Below are 27,870 nucleotides of genomic sequence, written 5' to 3'. Positions count from 1 at the left end.
TTGTCTCGGGGGCTTTGGACGTTTGGGGAGAGTTAGGAGTGTTGGTTGCAGGCTTCCATTCTGGGGGAGAAGCCTTTTGGGCTGTTGGCTCTGGGGATAGTTTGCCCTGTTTCTGCGATGGCAGGGCAGCTTTCACTGCTTCTGCCTGGGGCAGGGATGGCCCCGCCTGAGGTTTAACCTCGGCGGAGACCAAATCCTGTTGTGGTGTGCTGAACCTATGCTCCACCACATTGGAATAGTTCGGTTTGGCTGTGAACAAAAAAGTGCCGTTTAACAAGATATGGCTGTCGTGCCTCTTTAAACGTTATGTTTTCATTGACTTTTATGGTAATGCTGACCTTTTCCTTCTTCCAAGAAGGACATGACCGTGAGTATGCGGCGTGTTCACCTGCACAGTTCGCGCAGTGTGGCGCAGCTTCACACTAGTCAGATTTATGTTGAGTTGAGGCACATTTTGCACACGTTTGTCGGCCACGGCAGCTCTGGGAGCCATGACCGAATCTTTGGCAGTTGAAACAAAGATTAGGGTTTGGGATGTAGGGCGGGATGTCTACTTTGATCTAACCGACTTCAATGGATTCAGGGAGTTTGCTGGAGTTGAAAGTGAGAACTATGTGCTTTGTTGGTATTTCTTGGTTGTTCTTTCGGATTTTGACCCTGTGTACACCGATTACATTTTGCTCGGAAAGACCTTCTAGAAGTTCTTCAGTGAGTGACAGGAAGTCAATCTCTGATATCACGCCTTGGACTGTCTTCAAGCACTGACTGTTATTGGGCTATCCCCAAATGTAGCAAGTTGCTGAAGGTTGCTGTACTGGAGTTTGCTTTGCAGCTCAAGCAGGAGATCCCCGCTAGCCAGTTTACTAACATCGTATCCTGGGCCTAGTATGGTTGTGAGAGACCTAGATACTGCAAAAGGGGATATTAGCCGAGCTTGTTTGGCAGGGCTTTCACTGTGGATCACATGATATTTAGGGAAAGTTTCATGCTTCGCTGAAAAGAACTGGGCTGACACATCGGTCCGCCTTTTCTTGGAAAGGCAATCAGTTTGTTTGGAGGAAGAAGCCATAAATAATGTATGATGTTCGGCTGCGGTACCAGCCACCCACCATGGAGCCCAACGAGGGGGCGGGGCAGGAATTGGCAGGCAAGTCCTGTCCACGTCAGCTGTACACAGTAACTATAACCTAATATGGCGTAACTCAGGGTAGTCAGCCACACAAGGTTAACCCTCGCTGCCTGGAAGTAAGGAAAAACCAAGAGGAGAGTAGAGGACAGGAGAGTTGTAGGATAGAAGATAGGAACGTGAAAGATGAAGGGAAGGATAGGAAAAGGCGACTGCCGGTTTCCCCCGGGTGGGTCAGCCCGGAGGTGCCGTCTATGGGAAGCGTGGGCCAAAGTGGTGTGTTGCCTCCGTCGAGGGGCCTTAAAGGCTCAAACACTCGGCATCGGCTCAACCACCACGATCCCCTTTTCCCCAGACACGACGAAGCCACACACGGCTAAGCGTGGGTGCTCGGGGTCCGTGGTGTCGCACAAAACACACAAACACCTGCTTTAACAGGTGCCCCCTGCGGGGGGAGGCCATGTTTTGTTGGGACCACAGGTCTATTCCAAAAGAAAGTAAAAACAGAGTCTCTTATCAGACGCTGATTGTACTTGATTTTGTGCCTGTCTATTTTATAATGATTATTTTTTGTAATTTTAATGACATGTATAACATGTTACGACACTTCTGATTTTCAATGCATGCAGTTGTGATAACGAGCAAGTGTGAGCGGGAGGTGCATGCAGTACGCGTCGCCACTAAAGCGAGCAGCCCCGTTGTACAAGAAGCAGTGAGTTATCGATCCATAAAATGCACTGCGTCAAGAGGCAAGACGTCGCCGCCTGCTACGACCCACAGATCGATCCGAGACCCAAGACTGCACATACAAGGAGAAATGGAAAGCAGACTATGCCTCGATCATGGCCACCTCCGACAACAGCCGCCAGGAGTAAGGTAAAAGCAAACTATGAATAAACCTGCCAGCAGTTCTAGCAGTTTGTGCGATCAGACCGAGCTATTTGAAGGTGGTTCGGTCAGGTGCCCATTCTACATAGGTATTGAGAAATTTGTTCATGTTCGAGCATTTTAATGTGATTTATTTCAAAACGATATGCATCTGAACTTCAACTTGCGTCATGAACAGCAGTTTCCACTTCATAGATGGCAATTTAGTGCAAAAACAATTCACGTAAAAGTGCAGTATAAACTATATTTCTCAGGCGGCATGCGTCAATGACACCCCCCCCCCCCCCGCGGTAAGCGTATGCCCAATTTTCCTAGCTGGAAGTTGTGGTCAGCCTATGCTGCGGACAAGAATTGCTCCTTGCACTTTGTCTCTCATTTCCTCCATTTGTTGAGGAATGTGCAGAACAGTTTGTTCAGCCCCCTATAAAAACTGCATGGTATGGATCCATGAGAAATGCCAGTTAGATCAACAGAGGCATTATCATATAATGCACAAAGGAAAAAGCACCGTTCTAGCATGATGAGACTGTATGAGCAGTTCTTGTTCACGACGAAGCCTGGAACGACAAAAAATTCAGCTACATTTTTCTCTCTTTTACACCTTCCTAGTGTCCGCTCGATGCTCTCATATATTCTGATCTGCTTTTTATGTAGCAGGTTAAGCAGGTTTCAATACATGATCTTGCACGTAAAAACCATCAGCTTGACAATACTGACAAAGGCGACGATTTCCATTTGTGCACTCCTAAAAAGGTTTTCTCCTTTCAGTTTTATATTTTTAAATCCAACTTCTATAGCCCCATATTGGTGCTTCGCTTGCCTTTCATGAATGGACTCTATTCCTCCTGTAGCACCATCTTTGCTCGTTGCGGATCTGGAAACGAACTGATGCTGCTGACGACAGACTATTAACGTGATTTCAGAAATGAAGATGTCGAAGATATCCTTGTCAGCGACAGAGTTCCCGCTGGCCAATCTTTGAAGATCGATAATCTGCGCTGACGACCAGGACGTAATGCCTAGCTTGCGTGGTCATCCTTTGTTACACAAATGCAACGAGCACCGCAGGTTTTCCACGAAAAACGCTACGCTTTTCCTGAAGGGACACTGACGGTAGACGGCATGGCTCCTATACAACATCGAACAAGCCTGGGGGAACTATCACTCTGGAGCAGACCAGGCAGCCGTAAGGTTGAGCAGAGATTTACCTTCTGTTTACCATTTGTGCAGGCAGCTTTGTTTGTATTTTAGAAACTCAATATCTAGCTCCTGGTCTGCTCCAAGTGTGCTTGGTTTTTTGTGTTTGTTTTTTTAGTGTTCTGTGGTGTGTATCTTGCAAACGAGTCCTACTGTGTATATGAAGATTACCTTTCCAGCCTTTTGCGCTCTGCGGCTGAACTACAAGTAATTTTTTTATCAGACTGGCCACTAGCTTATATAGCTATCGGCCGAAACAGTGCACATATTGTTATCGCAATAAAGTTCCCTCCCAAAACCAATCACGCAACTTCTTTATCCAGGTGTAACCACCGCTTGTGGCACATGCAGGACGTTCCTCTTAAGATATTACAGTTGATGAAGATGACGGTTTCACTGCAGTGAAGGAGGCTGCACCAGAACTTACGCAGCAACCTTAGACCACCAGGAGAAACATCGGTGCAGAGCCTGGTCCAGTGCACCCATTACAGCCCAATGTTGACAAGACGTGTTGGCAACTTGCCTCCTTAACAAAAAGAGTGCGATGTCATACCATTGCTACCCAGGTACCAGAACATTTGTCTTGTACCAGCCTAAATCACCATGTTTAGAGACATGTGTAAAGCCATTCTAGAGTTGCTTTTATTAAAATGAGCTGCATTACATAAAAGCAGAACTGGGAATTCGTGAGCAGCATTATCAAAGACAACAGCCCGTTTCCATAAAACTATGGTGTAAAGCCAACAGATCTGTCGGCCTAGATGACTCACGCCGTTCTCAGTCGTCTATGGCAGAACACCCTACATCCCTCTCGACGCGAGTTGGGCCTTGACCGTCAGACTACGTCACCTATTGACTCTGCCCAACGACTTCGTTACGCCCACCTCGACGCTCAGTGCAACCTTCTCACGGCTCATGCGCGTGTAAGAGTGGCCAATGCAGCATCACTACCACTTCTCACCTTCCGGTTGGGTGACTTGGTCCTCGTTCGCCGCACCATCCGCACGACTGTCCCTTACACGAAGCTCATGCCCCGATACTGCGGCGCTTACCGTGTCGTTGAACGGCTAGGCCCCGTGACATACCGCCTCGAAGACCTCCCCGAGCATAGACGATGCGGTGTGCACCACATTTTCACGGAGCATGTGTAAACATGAATTAATATGTCAACAGTGCCAGCATTGACTCCGACTTAGATACCGGGTCATCACCACTACTGTCGTCGCCAGCTGCCTCACTGCATTCCCCACGAAACGCCAACCAATAATTGGAGCGCCTGCAGCAGCTCACTGAAACTCCCCCTCCCCCCCCCCCGTTGTAAGATGTTACGGTGCCCGCCGAGGAGCGCTGCGCCAGAAAAGGGAGAGGCGCAGGTCGAGCGCGAGACAAGCGTGCGGCGCCAGCGCGAGGGTTAGAGAACAAAAGAAGAGCGCCGGGGCAAGTTGTGTTTGCCTGGTGTCCTCCGTTCTTCTGTGTCTATCTCTTGGCGGGCACAGGGTCCCGCAACATTACATAACGCATTACAAGTTCTTCAATAAAATGACTGAAGGACAAATTTTGCAGCTTATGTGATGTGTCCCACTGAAACCAAACTTGTCAACATGCATGGCAGTTTTCTTGCCTTGCAGTGTTGAGTGCAAAAGCTGCCGCAGAAACAAAACGATCTCAGTTTTTGTGGGACGGAGCCACGAAGGAGGCAAGTATATTCGCGATGGTGCGGTTAACACGCTCCACGAGGCCATTGCACTGGGGATGATTGACGGATTAGTGGAATGTGCAATGCCAAAGGAGCGGAGGGCTCGCTCAAATTCAAGGGAACAAACGCAAGTATAAAAAATCGATAAATTAAATGCCTAACACACGATTGACATGATACAGTGACATAACATGATAATAGTGGCCATAGTGAAAGTGCGTGAAAAAGCAACAAAAATTCTCAGTCCTTAACAAGCAACCATGGCTAAAAAAGGTGGATGCACAGAAAAAAATGTATTATATAAGAACTTGTTTAAAAAACTGCAGAGAAATTTATGAGATGGACAAAAAATAATAAGTAAATTAAACATTAAAAAAGAAGAGAGAGGGATGCAAATGTTGAAACAAAATTGAATGCCAACCGACACTGCAAAACAAGAAACCAACATCGAATTAAACAATATGACTGACTGCAATTCGAAATGTATAAAACGAAGGCGTGTAAAGAGTGCAAATAAAATCAAAGATAAAATCAAGCACAATCAGAGAGAAAAGCAATTTCTTTGTTCAAAAGGAAAACTGAGGATGTGCTGACGCATTCATCCTTGTGCTTAGAAATCAAAGCGGCTTCCACTATTTCGCGTGTAAGCTTATTATGGGATCGGTTTACAATGGTCGTTTTCTGAGACGGGAGCATTTTCTATTGCGGTCGCATGTGCGACAATGCACTGGCAGGTTTTTGGACGATGACACTGAAAAACCATCGCTATGCTCCATTAAAGGTTTATTAATACATCGGCCGGTTTGGCCGATGCATGCTTTGCCACAAGATAGAGGGAGGAGTATACAAGCCCTTCTGCGCATGTTACGGCGGGTTTCTTGTGCCTTGTGGTGCAGCCATTATCTCTTTGTCGTTTTGTTGACCATGCAACAGTCTTGATAGGCGGTGCGGGGCTGAAAAGACCACGTGAACGCCTGCCTTCTTACCAATCTTCTTGAGATTATGAGAAATCTTGTGGATATAATGTATTATTGGTACCTAATTTCACTGTTGGACTTCAGCTGAAGGGCCTATCATCTTCATTTCGTAGTTCCTTAACATTTTTCTAGCGACAGAAGAAAGAAGTTTGCGGCTATCCCGACTGCGTCAGCCTGCACACTTGAGCTGAAAAACTATCCTGAAGTTTGCGCTTACATGACTTCGTCAAGGCGTTACTAAAACCAGATTGCACAATATTCCTTTTAACCAACTTTGAATGAGCAGAACCATAAGCTACAATGGGTTTCTTGCTCCTTGGTTCGAACACCCAGCAAACATGATTAGGAGTGAAAAAAATGTCTTAGCTCGAGAAAACGAATGGAATTCTTGTCTGGCACTTCGTGGGTCAGCTCAAGTGGCTCCATTGTGTTCGTAAACACCGTCAGAACTTGAGGTACCCGAATTAAAATGGTTTCATTATTGCAATCTAAGATAACTAAGTAATCATCTACAAAACGGAAGATATTTAAAACGCATGAGTTATCAAAGCTTTCATTAGAGCTCAGTCATGCATGCCGAGGTAAAGGTCACTGAGAACTGGGGCAATGCATGATCCTATACGGATCCCCTGCCTTTGTATAAAACGAGACCTATTCTAACCTTCAAAGGTTGATTTGAGGTAAACCGACAATTCCAAAAACCATCATCAGTAATGCCACACTTATTCTGAAAAGCCACGGCGCCATTTTTGGACAGCCATTACTGTTGATGGCTTTTTGGAATTGTTGTCGGTTTACCTCAAATCAACCTTTGCAGATTGGAATGGGTCTCGTTTTATACAAATGCAGGGGATCTGTATAGAATCATGCATTGCCCCAGTTCTCAGTGACCTTTACCTCGGCATGTATGACAGAGCTCTTAATGAAAGCTTTGAGAACTCATGCGTTTTAAAGATCTTCCGGTTCGTAGATGATTACTTAGTTATCTTAGATTGCAATAATGAAACCATTTTAAGTCGGGTACCTCAAGTTCTGACCGTGTTTGCGAACACAATGGCGCCACATGAGCTGACCCACGAAGTGCCAGACAAGAATTCCATTCGTTTTCTCGAGCTAATACTTTTTTCACTCCTAATCATGTTTGCTGGTCGTTCGAACCAAGGAACAAGAAACCAATTTTAGCTTATGGTATGTTTTAGTATGTACTTTAGTACTTTTAGTATGTTTAGAGATTTGGAAGCCTTTTTCATCAGGACATTTATATGAGGAAGAAAGGTGAGTTTTTTGTCAAAAGTTACGCCTAGAAATTTGTGTTCGTTGTTCACCGGTAATTTCGTTTTGTTCAGGTGTAGTGTACGATCTGTTTGTAAGCCTCGTTTGAGAGAGAATAGGACAGCCACTGTTTTTTGAGGAGAAAACTGAAATCCGTTTGTGTCTGCCCATGCTGCTAGTTTATTTATGGTCAACTGCACCTGTCTCTCACATGTAGATACGTTAGAGGATGTGTATGCAATCTGTAGATCGTCAACATAAGCTGAATACATTATGGATTTCGGGATAACTGTGCTTATGGAATTCATTTTTACTATAGAGTTGTGCATAAGACGCATCCCTGTGGTACGCCATTCTCCTGTACAAAGTTCTTTGAAAAGCTTGAGCCCAAGCGCACACGGAATCAGCGATTTGACAAGTCCTTTAGACAGTTTAACATCCTACCACGTATGCTTAAATCTGCTAGGTCACGGAGGATGCCAAATCGCCATGTAGTGTCATAAGCCTTTTCCATATCAAAGAAGACTGCAAGGCAGTGCTGTTCGTGAATAAATGCTTCACGAACAGTGTTTTCAAGGCAGACTAGATGGTCCGTGGTAGAACATGCTGTTTTGAACCCACATTGGTGAATGTCTAGAAGTTCTCGGGTATGAAGGACAAAGGCTAATCTGGTATTAAGAACACTTTCAAAAGGCTTTGCAAAGCAACTTGTGAGAGCTATGGGTATATAACTGCTGGGGGCCGTTGGTGGCTTTCCTGGTTTCAGGAAAGGCACAATAATAGCTTTTTTCCAGGCCTCAGGAATACTCCCGGATACCCATACTTTGTTGAAAAATTTCAGAAGTGCTTCTAAAGCCGGTTAGAAAGATGTGCAAGCATCTGATAGCGAATTTGATCTGGGCCAGGTGCAGTGTTCTTGCCGGCAGATAGAACCGTGTTCATTTCTTGCAGCGTTATTAACTTGTTATATGCTTCATTTGTACTTCCACTTGTTGGCAGTTCTTGTTTTTTGGCCTTGTTTTTGTATGTTATGAAAGATTTTGGGTAGTGTAGCGAGCTTGAAATTGCAGAAAAATGATCGCCTAGAATATCTGCCTGTTCCTGTAAATTTGTTTGGGTGCCAGGAGGTGTTAGAAAAGGGACTGTGCATGGGGAGAAGTTGCCATCCAGTTTGTGAACAAGCTCCCACATTTTTTTTTATGTGATTGAGCTATTTATTGATGATATGTATTTTTGACAAGAAGCCTTCTCAGCGTTTCGGCGGACATACCGTGCCCTAGCTTTTGACTGTTTGAATTTTACAAGGTTTTCATTTGTAAGGTACCTGCAAAAGGTTCCCCAAGCTTTGTTGTGTTTCTTCTTCGCATCTCTGCACTCCTGAGAATACCAGACTGCGATTTTTCAGTACCACTCCTGAAGACTCTGGTATAGCTACAAGTGCTGCGTCAATGATGCAGGCCGTAAATTTTTCAATTATCTCGTCAACACTGAGTTTTTCGGAAAAGCGCTTTTCCAGGCTGGCTTCAGAAAGGAATAGAGCCAAGTTCTCAAGGTTTCCACCGCTTGGGTTTGTTTAGAGTGATGGAGGGTGAGGGTGTTAGGCTGATAAAGACAGGCAAATGATCACTTCCTAGAGGATTGTCAAAGACGTCCCATTTAAGATCATTAAAAATTGATGGGGAGCTAAATGATAAATCTAAAACGCTCATTTTCCCCGTGCTTGGGGAGCAGTATGTATGCTTTCCTGTATTTAGCAGGCAGACATCATTGCATAATATAAAATCCTCTAATATACGACCTCTAGTGTGTCTGATCGCTTCTCCAGAAAGTGGAGTGCGCATTAAAATCTCCAACCAGACATGGTTTTGCCAGTTGTTCTAAAAGCTCTTCCAGATCATGAAGGGTTACAATTAGGTGCGGTTGGAGATACAGTGAAAATAAAGTTATTGATTTATAATGAATGATACACAGCAACAGCTTTGAACTTGGTTTTGAGGCTAAGTTCACGTGTTGCTACTCCATTCTGCACTACAATAGCGACACCTCCAGATAGCCTATTTGATTCTTTTCGGTCGCAGCGAAAGACGTGTCCTTTTAAAATGTTTTGGTGTGGTCCTAAGTTAGCTTCCTGTAGGCAAAGGGCTACAGGAGAAAATGAATGTAAAATGCCTTTTATATCGTTGTAGTTGTTTATGAGACCTCGACAGTTCCAGTGTATGAGGAACGCCATTTTTTTTATGGAATGTACCTGAATTTAGGTTTCAGGTTTGTCTGGTCCTGTTATAAGAGTTTTTTCTCTCCGTTATCTTTCCAGAGAGTAATGCCGCCGCTGCAGCGTGGACGAGGAAGGGGTTGTGTCCATTGTCTCGGGGGCTTTGGACGTTTGGGGAGAGTTAGGAGTGTTGGTTGCAGGCTTCCCTTCTGGGGGAGGCCTTTTGGGCTGTTGGCTCTGGGGCCAGTGTGCCCTGTTTCTGCGATGGCAGGGCAGCTTTCACTGCTTCTGCCTGGGGCAGGGATGGCCCTGCCTGAGGCTTAACCTCGGCGGAGACCAAATCCTGTTGTGGTGTGCTGCCCCTATGCTCCACCACATTGGAATAGTTCGGTTTGGCTGTGAACAAAAAAGTGCCGTTTAACAAGATATGGCTGTCGTGCCTCTTTAAACGTTATGTTTTCATTGACTTTTATGGTAACGATGTCCTTTTCCTTCTTTCGAGAAGGACATGACCGTCAGTATGCCGCGTGTTCACCTGCACAGTTTGCGCAGTGCGGTGCAGCTTCACACTCGTCAGATTTATGTTCAGTTGAGGCACATTTTGCGCATGTTTGTCGGCCATGGCAGCTCTGGGAGCCACGACCGAATCTTTGGCAGTTGAAACAAAGCCTAGGGTTTGGGATGTAGGGCCGGATGTCTACTTTGATGTAACAGACTTCAATGGATTCAGGGAGTTTGCTAGAGTTGAAAGTCAGAACTATGTGCTTTGTTGGTAATTACTTGGTTGTTCTTTCGGATTTTGATCCTGTGTACACCGATTACATTCTGCTCGGAAAGACCTTCTAGAAGATCTTCAGTCAGTGACAGGAAGTCAGCCTCTGATATCACGCCTTGGACTGTGTTCAAGCACTGACTGTTATTGGGCTATTCCCAAATGTAGCAAGTTGCTGAAGGTTGCTGTACTGGAGTTTGCTTTGCAGCTCAAGCAGGAGATCCCCGCTAGCCAGTTTACTAACTTTGTATCCTGAGCCTAGTATGGTTGTGAGAGACCTAGATACTGCAAAAGGGGATATTAGCCGAGCTTGTTTGGCGGGGCTTTCACTGTGGATCACATGATATTTAGGGCAAGTTTCATGCTTCGCTGAAAAGAACTGGGCTGATACATTGGTCCGCCCTTTCTTGGAAAGGCAATCAGTTTGGAGCAAGAAGCCATAAATATTGTATGATGTTCGGCTGCGGTGCCAGCCACCCACCATGGAGCCCAACGAGGGGAAGGGGCAGGAATTGGCAGGCAAGTCCTGTCCACGTCAGCTGTACACTGTAACTATAACCTAATATGGCGTAACTCAGGGTAGTCAGCCACACAAGGTTAACCCTCGCCGCCTGAAAGTAAGGAAAAACCAAGAAGAGAGTAGAGGACAGGAGAGTTCTAGGATAGAAGATAGGAACGTGAAAGATGAAGGGAAGGATAGGAAAAGGCGACTGCCGGTTTCCCCCGGGTGAGTCAGCCCGGAGGTGCCGTCTATGGGAAGTGTGGGCCAAAGTGGTGTGTTGCCTCCGTCGAGGGGCCTTAAAGGTTCAAACACTCGGCATCGGCTCAACTACTAGGATCCCCTTTTCCCCAGACACGACGATGCCACGCACGGCTAAGCGTGGGTGCTCGGGGTCCGTGGTGTCGCACAAAACACAAACACCTGCTTTAACAGGTGCCCCCTGCGGGGAGAGGCCATGTTTTGTTAGGACCCCAGGTCTATTCCAAAATAAAGTAAAAACAGTCTGTTATCAGACGCTGATTGTACTTGATTTTGTGCCTGTCTATTTTATAATGATTATTTTTTGTAATTTTAATGACATGTATAACATGTTATTAAACTTCTGATTTTCAATGCATGCAGTTGTGACGAGCAAGTGTGAGCCGGAGATGCATGTAGTACGCGTCACCACTAAAGCGAGCAGCCCCGTTGTACAGGAAGCCAGTCAGTTATCGATCCATAAAACGCACTGCGTCAGAGGCAAGACGTCGCCGCCTGCTACGACCCACAGATGGATCCGAGACCCAAGAAAAGACTGCACATACAAGGAGAGATGGAAAGCAGACTATGCCTGGATCATGGCCACCTCGGACGACAGCCGCCAGGAGCAAGGCAAACTATGAATAAACCAGCCAGCAGTTCTAACAGTATGTGCGATCAGACCGAGCTATTTGAAAGTGGTTCGGTCAGGTGCCTATTCTTACGTAGGTATTGAGAAATTTGTTCATGTTCGAGCATTTTAATGTGATTTATTTCAAAACGATATGCATCTGAACTTCAACTTGTGTCATGAACAGCAGTTTCCACTTCATAGATGGCAATTTAGTGCAAAAAAAATTCACGCAAAAGTGCAATATAAACTATATTCCTCAGCCGGCATGCGTCAATGACACCCCCCCACGGTAAGCGTATGCCCGATTTCAATAGCAGGAAGTTGTGGTCAGCCTAAGCTGCGGACAAAAATCACTCCTTGCACTTTGTCTCTGATTTCCTCCAAATGTTGAGGAATTTGCAGGACAGTTTGTTCAGCACCCTATAAAAACTGCATGGTATGGATCCATGAGAAAAGCCACTTAGATGAACAGAGGCATTATCATATACTGCACAAAGAAAAAAGCATCAGTCTAGCATGATGAGACTGTATGAGCAGTTCTTGTTCAAGATGGAGCCTGGAACAACAAAAAATTCAACTACATTCTTCTCTCTTTTACATCTTCCTAGTGTCCACTCAATGCTCTCATATATTCTGATCTGCTTATATGTAACAGGGTAAGCAGGTTTCAATGCATGATCTTGCACGTAAAAACCATCAGCATGACAATACTGACAAAGGCGACTATTTCCATTTGTGCACTCCTAAAAATGTCTTCTCATTTCAGTTTTATATTTTTAAAGCCAATTTCTATAGCCCCATATTGGTGCTTCCCTTGGCTTATTCACGAATGGACTCCATTCCTCGTGTAGCCCCATCTTTGCTAGTGGCGGATCTGGAAACGGACTGATGCTGCTGACGACAGACTATCCAACGTGATTTCAGAAGTGCAGATGTGGATGATAGCCTTTTCAGCGACAGTAAAAGAGTTCCCGCCGAACATTGAAGATCGGTCATCTGCGCTGACGACCAGGACGTAATGCCTAGCTCGCGTGGTCATCCTGTGTTACACAAATGCAACGAGCACCGCAGATTTTCCACGAAAAACGCCTGTGCTTTTCCTGAAGGGACATTGACGGTAGACGGCATGGCTCCTATATAACGTCGAACAAGCCTGGGGGGACTATCACTCTGGAGCAGACCAGGCAGCCGTAAGGTTGCGCAGCGATTTACCTTGTTTACCATTTGTGCAGCTATGTTTGTATTTTAGCCACTCAATATTTTGCTCCTGGTCTGCTCCAAGTGTGCTTGGTTTTTTGTGTGTTTTGTGGTGTGTATCTTGCAAACGTGTATATGAAGTTTACCTTTTCAGCCTTTTGCGCTCTGCGGCTGAACTACAAGTAATTTTTTTATCAGACTGGCCACTAGCTTATATAGCTATCGGTCGAAACAGTGTATGCACATATTGTTATCGCAATAAAGTTCCCTTCCAAAACCAGTCACGCAACTTCTTTATCCAGGTGTAGCCACCGCTTATGGCACATGCAGAATGTTCTTCTTAAGATATTACAGTTGATGAAGATGACGGTTTCACTGCAGTGAAGGAGACTGCACCAGAACTTATGCAGCAACCTTAGACATTACCAGGAGAAACATCGGTGCAGAGCCTGGTCCAGTGCACCCATTACAGCCCAATGTTGACAAGACGTGTTGGCAACTTGCCTCCTTAACAAAAAGAGTGCGATGTCATACCATTGGTACCCAGGTACCAGAACATTTGTCTTGTACCAGCCTAAATCATCATGTTTAGAGAGATGTGTAAAGCCATTCTAGAGTTGTTTTTATCAAAAAGAGCTGCATTACATAAAAGCAGAACTGGGAATTCATGAGCAGCCTTATCAAAGACAACAGCCCGTTTCCATAAAACTATGGTGTAAAGCCAACAGATCTGTCGGCCTAGATGACTCACGCCGTCCTCAGTCGTCTATGGCAGAACACCCTACATCCCTCTCAACGCGCAGTTGGGCCTTCGCCAATAGACTACGTCACCAATTGACTCCGCCCAACGACTTTGTTACGCCCGCCTCGACGCTCAGCGCAACCTTCTCACGGCTCATGTACGTGTGAGAGTGGCCAATGCAGCATCACCACCACTTCCCACCTTCCGGTCTGGTGACTTGGTCATCGTTCGCCGCACCGTCCGCACGACTGGCCCTGCCACGAAGCTGATGCCCCGATACTGCGGCCCTTACCGTGTCGTTGAACGGCTCGGCCCCATGACATACCGCCTCGGAGACCTCCCCGAGCATGGACGATGCAGTGTGCACCACATTTTCACGGAGCATGTGTAAACATGAAGCAATATGTCAACAGCGCCAGCATTGACTCCGACTTAGATACCGGGTCATCACCACTACTGTCGTCGCCAGCTGCCTCACTGCCTTCCCCACGAAACGCCGCCCCATAAGTGGAGCACCTGCAACAGCTCACTGAAACTCCCCCCCCCCCCCCCCGGTAGAAAGATGTTACGGTGCACGCCGAGGAGCGCTGCGCCAGAAAAGGAAGAGGCGCATGACGAGCGCGAGACAAGCGCGCGGCGCCAGCGCGAGGGTTAGAGAACAAAAGAAGAGCGCTGGGGCAAGTGGTGTTCGCCTGGTGTCCTCTGTTCTGTGTCTATCTCTAGGCGGGCACAGGGTCCCGCAACATTATATAACACATTACAAGTTCTTCAATAAGATGACTGAAGGACAAATTTTGCAGCTTATGTGATGTGTCGCACTGAAACCAAACTTGTCAACATGCATGGCAGTTTTCTTGCCTCGCAGTGTTGAGTGCAAAAGCTGCCGCAGAAAGAAAACGATCTCAGTTTCTGTGGGACGGAGCCACGAAGGAGGCGAGTATATCCGTGATGGTGCGGTTAACACGCTCCACGAGGCCATTGCACTGGGGATGATTGATGGATGTAGTGGAATGTGCAATGCCAAAGGAGCGGAGGGCTCGTTCAAATTCATGGGACAAACACGAGTATAAAAATCGATGTATCTAAATGCAGATAACTACGGATTTGCTGAAGGACGGGGGGATATCGTGTTAGAAAAACTGGCCACCTTGTATACGCAGTGCCTGATGTCATCAACGGTACCGGAACCATGGAAGAATGCAAACATTATCCTCATTCATAAGAAAGAGGACTCTAAGGACCATAAAAATTACAGACCAATCAGCTTACTGTCTGTTACGTATAAGGTATTTACTAAGATATGCGGATGATACCACTTTAATGGCAGAAAGTGAAGTGGAACTCAAGAGACTTCTGATGCTCGTACGAGAAGAGAGTGAGAAGTTTGGGCTTAAACTGAACATTAAAAAGACGAAGATCATGGCGCCTTGCCCTATCAAGTCCTGGAGTATCAATGGACAAGAAGTGGAGGCTGTGACAGATTTTCTCTTCTTGGGCGCCAAGATTACCTCGGAAGGAGACTGCAGCCATGAAATTAGGAGACACCTGCTTCTGGGAAAGAGAGCAATGGTTAGCCTTGACCGCCTAGTAAAGAGCAGAGACATTAGTCTGCCAACCAAGATCCGTATAACCCGTGCTATGGTCTTTCCAGTTGTGATGTATGGATGCGAGAGTTGGCCTGTGAAAAAGGCTGACCGCCGAAGAATTGACGCGTTTGAATTGTGGTGCTGGCGAAGACTCTTAAGAGTTCCTTGGACTGCCAGAAGATCAAATCAGTCGATATTGTCGACCATAAACCCTGACTGCTCATTGGAGGGTCAAATTCTAAAGTTAAAGCTCAGCTACTTTGGTCATCTGATGAGAAGAGAGGAGTCGCTGGAGAAAGATTTGACGTTGGGAAAGGTTGAGGGTCGCCGGACAAGGGGTAGGCAGCGAACGCGATGGTTAGACGGCATTCTCGAGGCATTGCAGATGAAGCTATGTGATGTTAAGAAGATAGTGAGAGACCGGAAAGCGTGGCGTGACATGGTCCATAGGGTCACGAAGAGTCAGACACGACTGAACGCCTGAACTGAACTGAAGGTAATCGCTAATAGAATCAGAACAACCTTAGACGTCAATCAAGCAAAGGATCAAGCAGGGTTTCGGAAACTGTACTCTACTATCGATCATATCCATACCATCAATCAGGTGATAGAAAAATGCTCGGAATATAACCAGCCCTTATACATAGCATTTGACTCAGTTGAAACCTCGGCGGTGATGCAAGCATTGCGAAATCAGGGGGTAGACGAGCCGTACGTGAAAGTGCTGGAAGATATATATAGTGGCTGCACAGCAACCATAGTTCTGCACAAAGTAACAAAATTCCCATAAAGAAAGGTGTTAGGCAAGGAGACACAATCTCCCCAGTACTATTCACAGCTTGCTTAGAGGAAGTATTCAGAGACTTGGAAGGGGAGCAGTTAGGGATAAGGGTAGATGGAGAATACCTCAGTAATCTGCGATTTTCTGATGACATTGCCTTGCTAAGCAACTCGGGAGATGAACTACAAATAATGATTGATGACCTAAACAGGAAAAGTAGAAAGGTAGGCTTGAAAATCTATATGCAGAAGACTAAGGTAATGTTCAAGAGGCTCGGGAAGGAACAGCAGTTTACATTAGGTAGCAAAGTACTGGAAGTAGTAGGCGAATATGTCTACTTAGGACAGGTAGTAACCGCAGATCCGGACCATGAAAAGGAAATAACAAGAAGAATAAGATTGGGATGGAGCACATTTTACAAGCACTCGCAGATTATGTCTAGCAGCTTACCGGTATCGCTCAAGAGGAAAGTATACAACAGCTGCATCTTACCTGTACTCACCTATGGGGCTGAAACGTGGAGGCTAACCAAGAAAGTTCTACTTAAGTTGAGGACAACCCAGAGGGCTATGGAACAAAAAATGGTAGGGGTAACATTAAGAGATAGGAAGCGTGCAGAGTGGGTCAGAGAAATAACTCAAGTTACCGACATTCTAGCGGACATTAAGAAGAAATGGACATGGGCAGGACATGTAGTGCGACGAGAGGATAACCGATGGTCGCGTAGGGTAACAAACTGGATTCCAAGGGAAGGAAAGCGTAGCAGGGGGCGGCAGAAAGTTAGGTGGGCGGATGAGATTAAGAAGTTCGCAGGGGTCAAGTGGATGCAGCTAGCACACAACCGGGTTAAGTGGAGAAATATGGAAGAGGCCTTCGCCCTGCAGTGGGTAGAGTCAGGCTGATGATGATGATGATCTAAATGCCTAACATATGATTGACATGATACAGTGACATAACATGATAATAGTGGCCATAGTGAAAGTGCGTGAAAAAGCAACAAAAATTCCCAGTCCTTAACAACCAACAAAGGCTAAAAAAGGTGGATGCGCAGAAAACATTTTTTATATTAGAACTTGTTTAAAAAACCGCAGAGAAACTTATGAGATGGACAAAAAATAATAAGTTAAACATTAAAAAAGAAGAGAGAGAGATGCAAATGTCGAAACAAAATTGAAAGCCAACCAATTGACACTGCAAAACAAAAAACCAACAATGAATTAAACAATATGCCTGACTGCAATTCAAAATGTATAAAACGAAGGCATGTAAAGAGTGCAAATAAAATCAAAGATAAAATCAAGCACAATCAGAGAGAAAAGCAATTTCTTTGTTCGAAATGAAAACTGAGGATGTGCTGACGCATTCATCCTTGTGCTTAGCAATCAAAGAAGCTTCCACTATTTCGCGTGTAAGCTTGTTATGGGATCGGTTTAGAATGGTCGTTTTCTGAAAGAAAGGGGAGCATTTTCTATTGCGGTCGCCTGTGCGACAATGCACTGGCAGGTTTTTGGACGATGACCCTGAAAAATCATTGCTATGCTCCATTAAAGATGAATAATACATTGGCCAGTTTCGCTGATGTATGCTTTGCCACAAGATAGAGGGATGGAGTATACAAGCCCTTCTGCGCATGTTACGGCGGGATTCTTGTGCCTTGTGGTGCAGCCATTATCTCTCTTTGTCGTTTTGTTGACCATGCGACAAAGTCTTGATAGGCGGTGCGGGGCTGAAAAGACCACGTGAACGCCTGCCTTCTTACCAATCTTCTTGAGATTATGAGAAATCTTGTGGATATAAGGTATTATTGCTACCTTATTTCGCTGTTGGACTTCAGCTGAAGGGCCTGTCATCTTCATTTTGTAGTTCTTTAACATTTTTCTAGCGACAGAAGAAAGAAGTTTCTGCGGGAATCCCGACTGCGTCAGCCTGCACACTGGAGCTGAAAAGCTATCCTGAAATTTATGCTTGCGTGACTTCGTCAAGGCATTACTAAAACCAGATTGCACAATATTCCTTTTAACCAACTTTGAATGAGCAATACCATAAGCTAAAATGGGTTTCTTGCTTCTTGGTTCGACCGCCCAGCAAACATGATTAGGAGTGAAAATAAGTCTTAGCTCGAGAAAACAAATGGAATTATTGTCTGGCACTTCGTGGGTCAGCTCAAGTGGCGCCATTGTGTTCGCAAACACGGTCAGAACTTGAGGTACCCGACTTAAAATGGTTTCATTATTGCAACCTAAGATAACTAAGTAATCATCTACGAACTGGAAGATCTTTAAAATGCATGAGTTATCAAAGCTTTCATTAAGAGCTCTGTCATGCATGCCAAGGTAAAGGTCACTGAGAACTGGGGCAATGCATGATCCTATACAGATCCCCTGCCTTTGTATAAAAAGAGACCTATTCCAATCTGCAAAGGTTGATTTGAGGTAAACCGACAACAATTCCAAAAAACCATCAACAGTAATGGCTGTCCAAATATGGCGCCGTGGCTTTTCAGAATAAGTGCGGCATTAGTGTTGATGGTTTTTTGGAATTGTTGTCGGTTTACCTCAAATCAACCTTGCAGATTGGAATGGGTCTCGTTTTATACAAAGGCAGGGGATCTGTACAGGATCATGCATTGCCCCAGTTCTCAGTGACCTTTACCTCTGCATGCATGACAGAGCTCTTAATGAAAGCTTTGATAACTCATGCATTTAAAGATCTTCCGGTTCGTAGATGATTACTTAGTTATCTTAGGTTGCAATAATGAAACCATTTTAAGTCCGGTATCTCAAGTTCTGACCGTGTTTGCGAACACAATGGCGCCATTTGAGCAGACCCACGAAGTGCCAGACAAGAATTCCACTCGTTTTCTCGAGCTAAGACTTTTTTTTCACTCCTAATCATGTTTGCTGGGCGTTCGAACCAAGAAGCAAGAAACCCATTTTAGCTTATGGTATTGCTCATTCAAAGTTGGTTAAAAGGAATATTGTGCAATCTGGTTTTAGTAACGCCTTGACGAAGTCATGCAAGCATAAATTTCAGGATAGCTTTTCAGCTCAAGTGTGCAGGCAGACGCAGTCGGGATTCCCGCAGAAACTTCTCTCTTCTGTCGCTAGAAAAATGTTAAAGAACTACAAAATGAAGATGACAGGCCCTTCAGCTGAAGTCCAACAGCGAAATAAGGTAGCAATAATACCTTATATCCACAAGATTTCTCATAATCTCAAGAAGATTGGTAAGAAGGCAGGCGTTCACGTGGTCTTTTCAGCCCCGCACCGCCTATCAAGACTTTGTCGCATGGTCAACAAAACGACAAAGAGAGATAATGGCTGCACCACAAGGCACAAGAATCCCGCCGTAACATGCGCAGAAGGGCTTGTATACTCCATCCCTCTATCTTGTGGCAAAGCATACATCAGCCAAACTGGCCAATGTATTATTCATCTTTAATGGAGCATAGCAATGATTTTTCAGGGTCATCATACAAAAACCTGCCAGTACATTGTCGCAAATGTGACCGCAATAGAAAATGCTCCCCTGTCTTTCAGAAAACGACCCTTCTAAACCGATCCCATAACAAGCTTACACGCGAAATAGTGGAAGTCGCTTTGATTGCTAAGCACAAGGATCAATGCGTCAGCACATCCTCAGTTTTCCTTTCGAACAAAGAAATTGCTTTTCTCTCTGATTGTGCTTGATTTTATCTTTGATTTTATTTGTACTCTTTACATGCCTTCGTTTTATACATTTTGAATTGCAGTCCGTCATATTGTTTAATTCATTGTTGTTTTTTTGTTTTGCAGTGTTAATTGTTGGCTTTCAATTTTGTTTCAACATTTGCATCTCTCTCTCTTCTTTTTTCATGTTTAATTTACTTATTATTTTTTGTCCATCTCATAAGTTTCTCTGCGGTTTTTTAAACAAGTTCTAATATAAAAAATGTTTTCTGCGCATCCACCTTTTTTAGCCATTGTTGCTTGTTAAGGACTGGGAATTTTTGTTAATTTTTCACGCACTTTCCCTACGGCTACTATTATCATGTTATGTCACTGTACCATGTCAATCGTGTGTTAAGCATTTAGATTTATCGATTTTTTATACTCCTGTTTGATTTTGTTGCACCTGTTTTCGCCACGTGTAGATTTTGTTCCTCTAGTGGGCGTTTCTCTGTTATATATATGACATGGTTGGCTGATTTCCAAAAATAAAGTCGCAGTTCAGTGCCTCTGCATCTTACGTGTTCCTCCGTCTTCGTCCTTGTCCGGCTACGCGCTGCAATAACTATGAAAAACCAACTAGCCCGACAGCTTGTCCTCTTTGTATTTTTTGTTCACAAGAAACTATGGGGGATGTGTATATGACCTACATGTAAAACAAATAAAACGACCTTGATAAAATGTTCATTATGGCAGCACAATATCCATTCTAAAGTGTTATGCAGCTTTTCCTTCATTTTCCCAAGAAAGCTGCCAATAAGATCTTAGTGTGCTACTTACCAATTTCATGCAATGGCAAGTTCACATTTTATTTCTATTGTTCTCGCTTGTGCGACACACTTCTGCTCCCTCTTTCCTCGTATGCCAATGCGACTAGGAACCTAGCAAAATAATATAGCATGCTTTCGTGTCATGCACGTCCGTTGCCCAGAGGTGCAGACTAACCATTGAAGAACCAATCAGGGATCGTGCACGAACATGCCTGCAGGCAGCCAAATGTACAATTGCTTCGTGACGTTTCTCGCGTAGCAAGTGAATGGGACAGCATGGCTTGAAGCTTCATGAAACTGCAAAGTGCCATAATTGCATCTTCCAATCTTTCACTTCCTAAAATCTCATCTTAGGTATATGTTGAAATTTCTTTTCGTGTGCTTGAAAAACTCATTGAAACACATAAATTTAGGGGCACACTGGTCTCGAGGGTGCAATAAAAACCACAATTCAAATTTTAAAACTATCAGGTTTCTAAACTCTGTAAATATTTCAGGTGTAATATGAATTTATAGGAACTCGGGAAACTAACTTTAAGTCAGTGTTTACACTAAAATAGCCCATTGTCATAATATAACGTATGCTTTCCGTTCCCTGCGCACGTTAGCTGCGGTCTTCGTCTCGTTTGGAAGAGTACATCTTCGTTTCAAATTACATGCTCCAGTGTATAGTTTGAATCATTGGCTCGATAGATAGCAAAAGAAAACAAGCACATGTTCCTATTCACTGCCTGCCACACTATACTGAAAGGAATCCTGCATCTCTCACCATCTGCTGCACAAGTCGACGTCGTGCCCCAGGATGCCATCTTGTCTAGTACCTTCGGCCTTGGACACTGGAGATTCCGCAACAATGTGCTGCCGACGAGAAAGCATGTGACGCTGCATAAGTATAGCAAAACGTCATTGATCGGTAATGTTATAAATGTGCATTTGTGTTGTGAGACACAGAGGAAAAGCATATTCCTGTGCCAAGTGACAGCGTCAAGGAAACGGGACCAATTAGGCAAGCGGGCCCATCAAGTAAGAAAAGTTGCATTGTGGTCGGACCCGTCATGATACAACACTTTTGATGCCTTTTGATATGGAAAATGAAAAGACTAGAGCTGACATGAAACTGTGGGATTTGGAATTAACACCGGCAATGAAACGTAAGGCCAACTTAGTCCCCAGCGATGTCACTGACCATCTGCTTAATCCCGACGAGCTTTGCGTTGGTTTGCAATGAGTTGCTCAACCGCCTGTTGAATGTGAAAACAGCTAGGTACGATAGTGGTGGTCTGCAAAAAGAGCTGAGACAAAAAGTGCAACACGTTTGGAAGTAGAGTAAGAACCGTTTGGGGCGATCGAGAATACGACCTCACTGTTATGCTTTTCAAGACGTGTGATAACTGCTAGGACAAGAGATCAGTATGGAGTATGCTGCGTGTTGAAGAAAAACAAATAAATGTTTTAGCTGCGAACATTCTGGCTGCGTCCACTATGCAAAATACTAGACCCAATAAAAGTTTTTCAGTACCTTCACTGATAAAAATTTCTCGCGTGGACAACAACAAAAACATGGAAGAACACCATAAAGGAAAACCTGACACCTGCCACGGCGCGCTCCGCTACGGAAGTGGAAGTGCAATGCGCGAGAGTTCACCAGTTTTCTATCTATGTATCCTTGTCGTATGATGGGCATTGGATGACTCGTGGATTCATTCACACATCAGAGCCACCCCAAAGTACTCTAAAGACATCACCAGTGAAGACGGCTAGGATGCAAACACAGAGTTGTTCGCCAAAATGTTCGCCGTCAGAGTACTTCAACGCTACCGATGAATCTCCTGTGTTGGCCCCTCTGCATGCTCTCCCCAGTCAGCACTTGGCAGCATGTGCATGGTTGTACTGCAGAAGTGGTGACATTTTTTGAGCGGAATAATCTTCGATTACATCAAATGGACAAACAAGGGGGTTTTGCTGTGCTGCCGGCTGGGCTCTTTGAAGAGAAGGCGACAGTTGCATTTACAAATAACTTTGTTAAAGTGAAGGAGAAATCAGCAGATCAAAAGCTATTGCGTTATGTAATGATTAACCACCTACAGTTGAAACACAATTAATGCTCTCTTGGAGGCCATGTTTTGTTGTTGCTGTGTTGGGTTTAGTGGCGCATAGGCAGCTTAGGCTATCATGCGCCAACTTCAAGGTTAAGAGTGTTGCATTTATGTAATTTAAGCTTACATTCTGTTTAGAACGCTTGCTTCTATTAAAAACCTGAAAACCCAGGGCAAATCAAAGAGCGAATTTTCACCTAAAAGCAACGCTGGATGAAGAGGAATGTGTTATTTGTAAAACTGCGTAAAATGTTTTTTTCTTAGTTGTTCAAGTTGTCTGCATGAGATTAAAATGTGGGTGACTGTTAGCTCGTGTCCGCGTGAATCACACAGGGGCTTATCCTGTTTAGTTAAAATGAAGCTGTGTTAAATGTGTGTGTCTTATGCGAAGACAGCATATAGATACTTTGGAACGTTCAAGGTGGGTGCTCGATTTCCACTCTTCTATTACAGGCTTTATGAGGTGTATTTTGTTATTTGTTTCAGTGTTCCAAGTCGACTGCCATTTTTGTATCAGCTTACTTTGTATCAATTTCATGCAGTCTTGAGATGGTACCTGCACTTCTTTTATTTTCTTGTCTCAAGCTTTGGCAGTGCACATATCTGCTTTTTCATTACCTTGAATTCCTGCATGACTGGGAACCCAGCAAATTTTTATGCTTCGTCCTTCATCTGTAAGTGTTGCTATGCTGTGTATGATGTTTCCCAGAATTGGTATAACTGCGTTTCTTGTGTGAAGGACTGTGACTATACTTAGGAAATCTGTGTAAACAATGCTTCTCCTGAGGTTTTCTTTTATTATTTTCTCTATGGCAACAGACACAGCATAGCATTCAGCAGTAAAGATGGACGCGCACTGTGGAAGTCTTATTTTTTCCCATTCACTTTGAACAACTGCGCTTCCGACATAATGATCTGTTTTCGAGCCATCCGTGTAAACGTCTGTGGAGCTACTGTAGTTTTCTTTCAGCTGAAGGAATTCTTGTATGATGAGCTCTTGTGGGGTTATTGTTTTTTGGAACTGTGTAAGTGAGAGGTTGCAAACTGCAGGGACCAGGTACCAAGGAGGCAGAGGGTTAGGTCTTTTGGCAATACTAGGTAAACAATCCGGTAGCTCAACCTCTTGACACATTTGCTCAAATCTTAGGAGCAGTGCTCTCGCTGCATTGGGTTTGTTGGCGAATAGTGTTCTAGAAGGGCATTTAGTTACTAGGGAATAGCAGATATGCTTTGGCAGAGATCTGATTTTAATTATATGGGCACATGTAAGTGACGTTCTTCTGATTTCAAGAGGAGGTCCATTCGTTTCCACAAGCAGACTGGATATAGGAAAAGTTCGGTATGCTCCACATGAGAGTCGAAGTCCTTTGTTATGTACCTGGTCTAGTTTTTTTAAGTATGATGGTCTAGCTGACCCATACACTATGCAGCCATAGTCTAAGGAGGAGCGTACGACAGATCTGTAAATGTGTTTAAGGCATGTCCTGTCAGCGCCCCAGTGTTTACGGGAAAGAACCTTTAGTATGTTTAGAGATTTGGAAGCCTTTTTCTTCAGGACATTTATATGAGGAAGAAAGGTGAGTTTTTTGTCAAAAGTTACGCCTAGAAATTTGTGTTCGTTCTTCACCGGTAATTTAGTTTTGTTCAGGTGTAGAGTAGGATCTGTCTGTAAGCTTCGTTTGAGAGAGAATAGAACAGCCACTGTGCTATCGCCATCTATGAACCGGCAACGGCACCAATCGATGCTATCACCATCTATGAACCGGCAACGGCACCAGCCTTTTCATTCTTTCTTTGCTTCTTTCGGCTCACCCCTCAGACTATATAATACCCCTTGATCTGGAAATAAACCGTCGGACTTTTGGCCTGGCTACGCTGTCGGATGCATCACTCGGGAGCGGCGTTCCCATTGACTACGCCTTTCCAACAGTGGCGTTCCCATTCACTGCGCCTTTCCAACAGTGGCGACGAGGCTGAAGCAAGGATATCGGGCCCAGGACAGCGCCAGACATGGGTCACAAGCTACCAGACTTCGATGAGGAAGACGATAAGTGGCAAGCTTACCTGGTGAAAGTAGAAGCGTACTTTGAGGCCAAAGAAATCTCAGCTGATGCAATGAAGAGGGCTTTACTAGTAGCCGCCTTGGGACAAAGACCGTTCAAGTTTTATGCAGTAAAGTAGCGCAAGCAAAAACAAGTTCGTTGAGCTACGACAAGGTATTCGAGACCTTGAACAGCTACTATGATCCTACACCAAACGAAATAGCAGAAAGTTTTAAGTTCTTCTACCGCTATCAGAAAGAAGAAGAATCCATGCAGGAATTTATTGTCAATATACGACAAATAGCACAGAACTGCAATTTTTTGTCTGTGCTGGAAAGAATGATCAGAGACCGCATCGTGTGTGGCGTCCGATCAAAGAGTTTACAAAAGCAGCTTCTGGCAATAAAAGACCTGTCGCTAAAGGAAGCAGAGGCTCTAGCACTAGCTGCAGAAAGCGCCGAACTAGATTCGCGAGGCATAACCGGCGAGGCTCGGGATCCAAATGTGTTCAAGATAACTCATCGGCGCCAATCAGCGATACGAAAGCAACCGCGAACGCAATGCCAGTGCTGTGGTAACTACGGCCACAAGACTGCAGTATGTCGCTTTAACAGAGGGCAATGTTTCAAATGCAGACGATACGGGCATCTAGCGAAGATGTGCTCAGCGGCCGACAGCGTTAACAGAACTGGTACCATGGAAGCACAGAAGCGGCAGGAATCGGAAGACAGTGATAGCAGTACATCGCAGATATGGTCCCTCCGTACGGCGGCGCAGACGCTGCTACCGCCCATTCAGAAAACATTCACATGGAACGGCGTTGACCTAAAAATGGACACTGATACTGGATCCCCAGTCTGCATCATTTCAAAAGCTATTTATGACAAACATCGCAATGAATGGCCTCCGCTCGCGAAATCGCCGATAAAGTTATCGTGCTATCTTGGAAAGCTACCAGTGCCGGCCGTCATGAACATGGACGTGCGTTATCAAGCAACTACAGTGGAATGCAATCTGGTGGTGTTAAAATGCAGAGGCCCCAGTCTTTGTGGCCGGGATTTATTGCAGAAACTGAAGGTCACCGGAATGGCTCTCCTGCACGTAAAGGCGCAGACTAACGTGGCCAGCACGGTTCCGCCAGCTGCCCATCATCCTGCCGGGGAAATTCTGAACAGCTAAGCTGATCTCTTCGGCGAGGGCACCGGACTCTTGAAAGGCCCGCCAGCACGGATTCATCTCAAGAGCGGAGCAACCCCCAAGTTTTTCAAAGCAAGGAAGCTTCCTTTTGCGTACAATGAAAAAGTTTCACAGGAGTTGGTTAGGCTTACGGAAGCAGGGATAATATCGCCTGTACCTTATTCGGAATGGGCCACACCCATTGTTCCCGTCTTGAAGAAGGACGGCTCAGTGCACCTTTGCGGATATTTTAAAGCCACACTAAATCCTGTGTGTGAGATTGAGCAATACACGCTACCAGTTATTGACGACATGTTTGCCAATTTAGCGGGAGGAGAACGGTTCAGTGTGCTAGACCTGAGAGACGCCTATAGCCAGGTAGCGTTGGACGAGGAGTCGCGGAAACTGGCCGTCATCAACACTCAAAAAGGGCTATACGGCTACAATCGGCTACCATTTGGAATCTCTTCTGCGCCAGCAATCTTTCAGCGGAAAATTGAATCCGTGCTCCAAGGGTTAACCGGCGTGCAGGTCTATCTTGACGATGTGCTGATAGCTGACAAGAGCCAAGATGACTCAAACCTGAAAGCAGTACTGCAACGCTTCAGGGAAAATGGCATTAAGCTCCGCGCTGACGAATGTCGCTTCGCCGAGCAAGCAGTTTATCTCGGTCACCGCATTGATAAAAACGGGTTGCACCCGGTTGAAAAGAACATCGACGCTATCAGACTAGCCCCTTCTCCGCGTAATGTTACAGAGTTGCGTGCCTTTCTTGGGTTTATCACATTCTACCATAAGTTTCTCCCTAACCTGTCCACCTTACTTGCGCCTTTGTATAAGCTACTGACGAAAGGAGCCAGGTGGATGTGGAGCGATAAAGAACAAGCAGCATTCAAACTGTCGAAAAAGGCTCTTTGCGCAGCCCCTGTGTTGACATATTTCAATCCGAAGCTCGAACTACTTTTGGAATGCGATGCCTCACCTCACGGTGTGGGAGCGGCACTTTTCCATCGCATTAATGGGGAAATAAGGCCCATCGGATTTCGGTCCCGGACCTTAACTTCGGCCGAACAGAAGTATTCTCAGATCGAACGTGAAGCGTTGGCTCTCGTTTTTGGTATTTCCCGTTTCCGGGACTACCTCCTTGGCCGGGAGTTCACCCTGGTGAAGGATCATCGGCCACTGCTCGGCCTTCTACGAATGGATCGTCAGACCCCCATCATTGCCGCCGCGAGAATACAAAGATGGGCTCTTCTGCTGGGAGCGTACAAATACAAGCTGCTTTGCAAATCCGGAAAAATGATGGTTAACGCGGACACCCTAAGCCGTTTACCTCAAACCTTGCAGGAAACGGAGACCGCACTGGAAGGAGACGCAGAGTTTGTCCTCGCCATCGACCAGTGGGACCAGTCGGCCATCACTATAGAAGAATTGCGGTCACTCACAGAAACGGACGTGGTACTAGCACTTGTCCGCAGGTACGTCCAGGAGGGTTGGCCCAAAGCATGTTGCTCCGGTAACACGGGGTCTTGCATTACTACAAAAAGCGACATGAATTATCTGTTCAGGATGGCCTCCTACTGTGGGGACATCGTGTAGTAGTCCCCAAACAGGCGCGGTAGACTGCTGATGATATTGCACGAAGCCCATTAGGGCGTCTGCACCATGAAGAAGGTAGCACGGTCCAAATTTTGGTGGCCGGAGATCGACCGGGACATTAGCCGAATAGCCGATGAATGCAGAAACTGTGTCCAGGCTTTACCAATGCCTCCAGCACGTGAACCAGTAAACGGGCCAGCTACAGAAGAAAAATGGTCCCGATTGCACCTCGATTTCGCTGCACCTATCAGGGACAAAATGTTGCTGATCGTGGTTGATTCCCACAGCAAATGGATCGAGGCCCTTCCACTCTCGAGTGCAACGTCAAGCAGCACGGTAAACGCGCTGCGTACGCTCTTCAGCCAGTTCGGACTACCGCGCACTGTAGTAACTGATAACCGCACGCCCATTACTGGGTCGGATTACGCCGAATTCATGAACAGGAATGGCATTGCTCACATTCGAACACCGCCCTACCACCCACAAAGCAATGGGCTGGCAGAACGCGCGGTCAGAACGGTTAAGGATGGGTTAAAGAAGATGCCTGGCGTGGATCTCTCAACCGCACTCGCACGAGTTTTGTGTCGATACCGGAATGCCCCAAGGCAGTCGAGCCTATCACCTTCAGAGTTACTGTTAGGTTATCGACTACGCACCAGAC

General features: G+C 45.3%; 1 protein-coding gene across 7 annotated transcripts in view; it reads right to left on the bottom strand.

Moving 5' to 3' along the window:
• Nucleotides 1-27,870, bottom strand: part of LOC146171553 (uncharacterized) — a 576,153-nt gene that overhangs the window by 218,896 nt on the left and 329,387 nt on the right. For all 7 annotated transcript variants that reach the window (XR_014702811.1, XR_014702814.1, XR_014702815.1 and 4 more), the window contains one exon: nucleotides 21,066-21,154. The gene's annotated coding sequence lies outside the window, so the exon portion shown is untranslated. The remainder of the gene's footprint in view (nucleotides 1-21,065; nucleotides 21,155-27,870) is intronic.

Source organism: Amblyomma maculatum, unplaced genomic scaffold, assembly GCF_055883805.1.
Source record: "Amblyomma maculatum isolate TAMU_Amacu unplaced genomic scaffold, ASM5588380v1 scaffold_19, whole genome shotgun sequence".
Classification (NCBI taxonomy): Eukaryota; Metazoa; Arthropoda; class Arachnida; order Ixodida; family Ixodidae; genus Amblyomma; species Amblyomma maculatum.
Note: the sequence above shows the minus strand (reverse complement) of the source record. Positions and strands in the feature narration are given on the sequence as shown.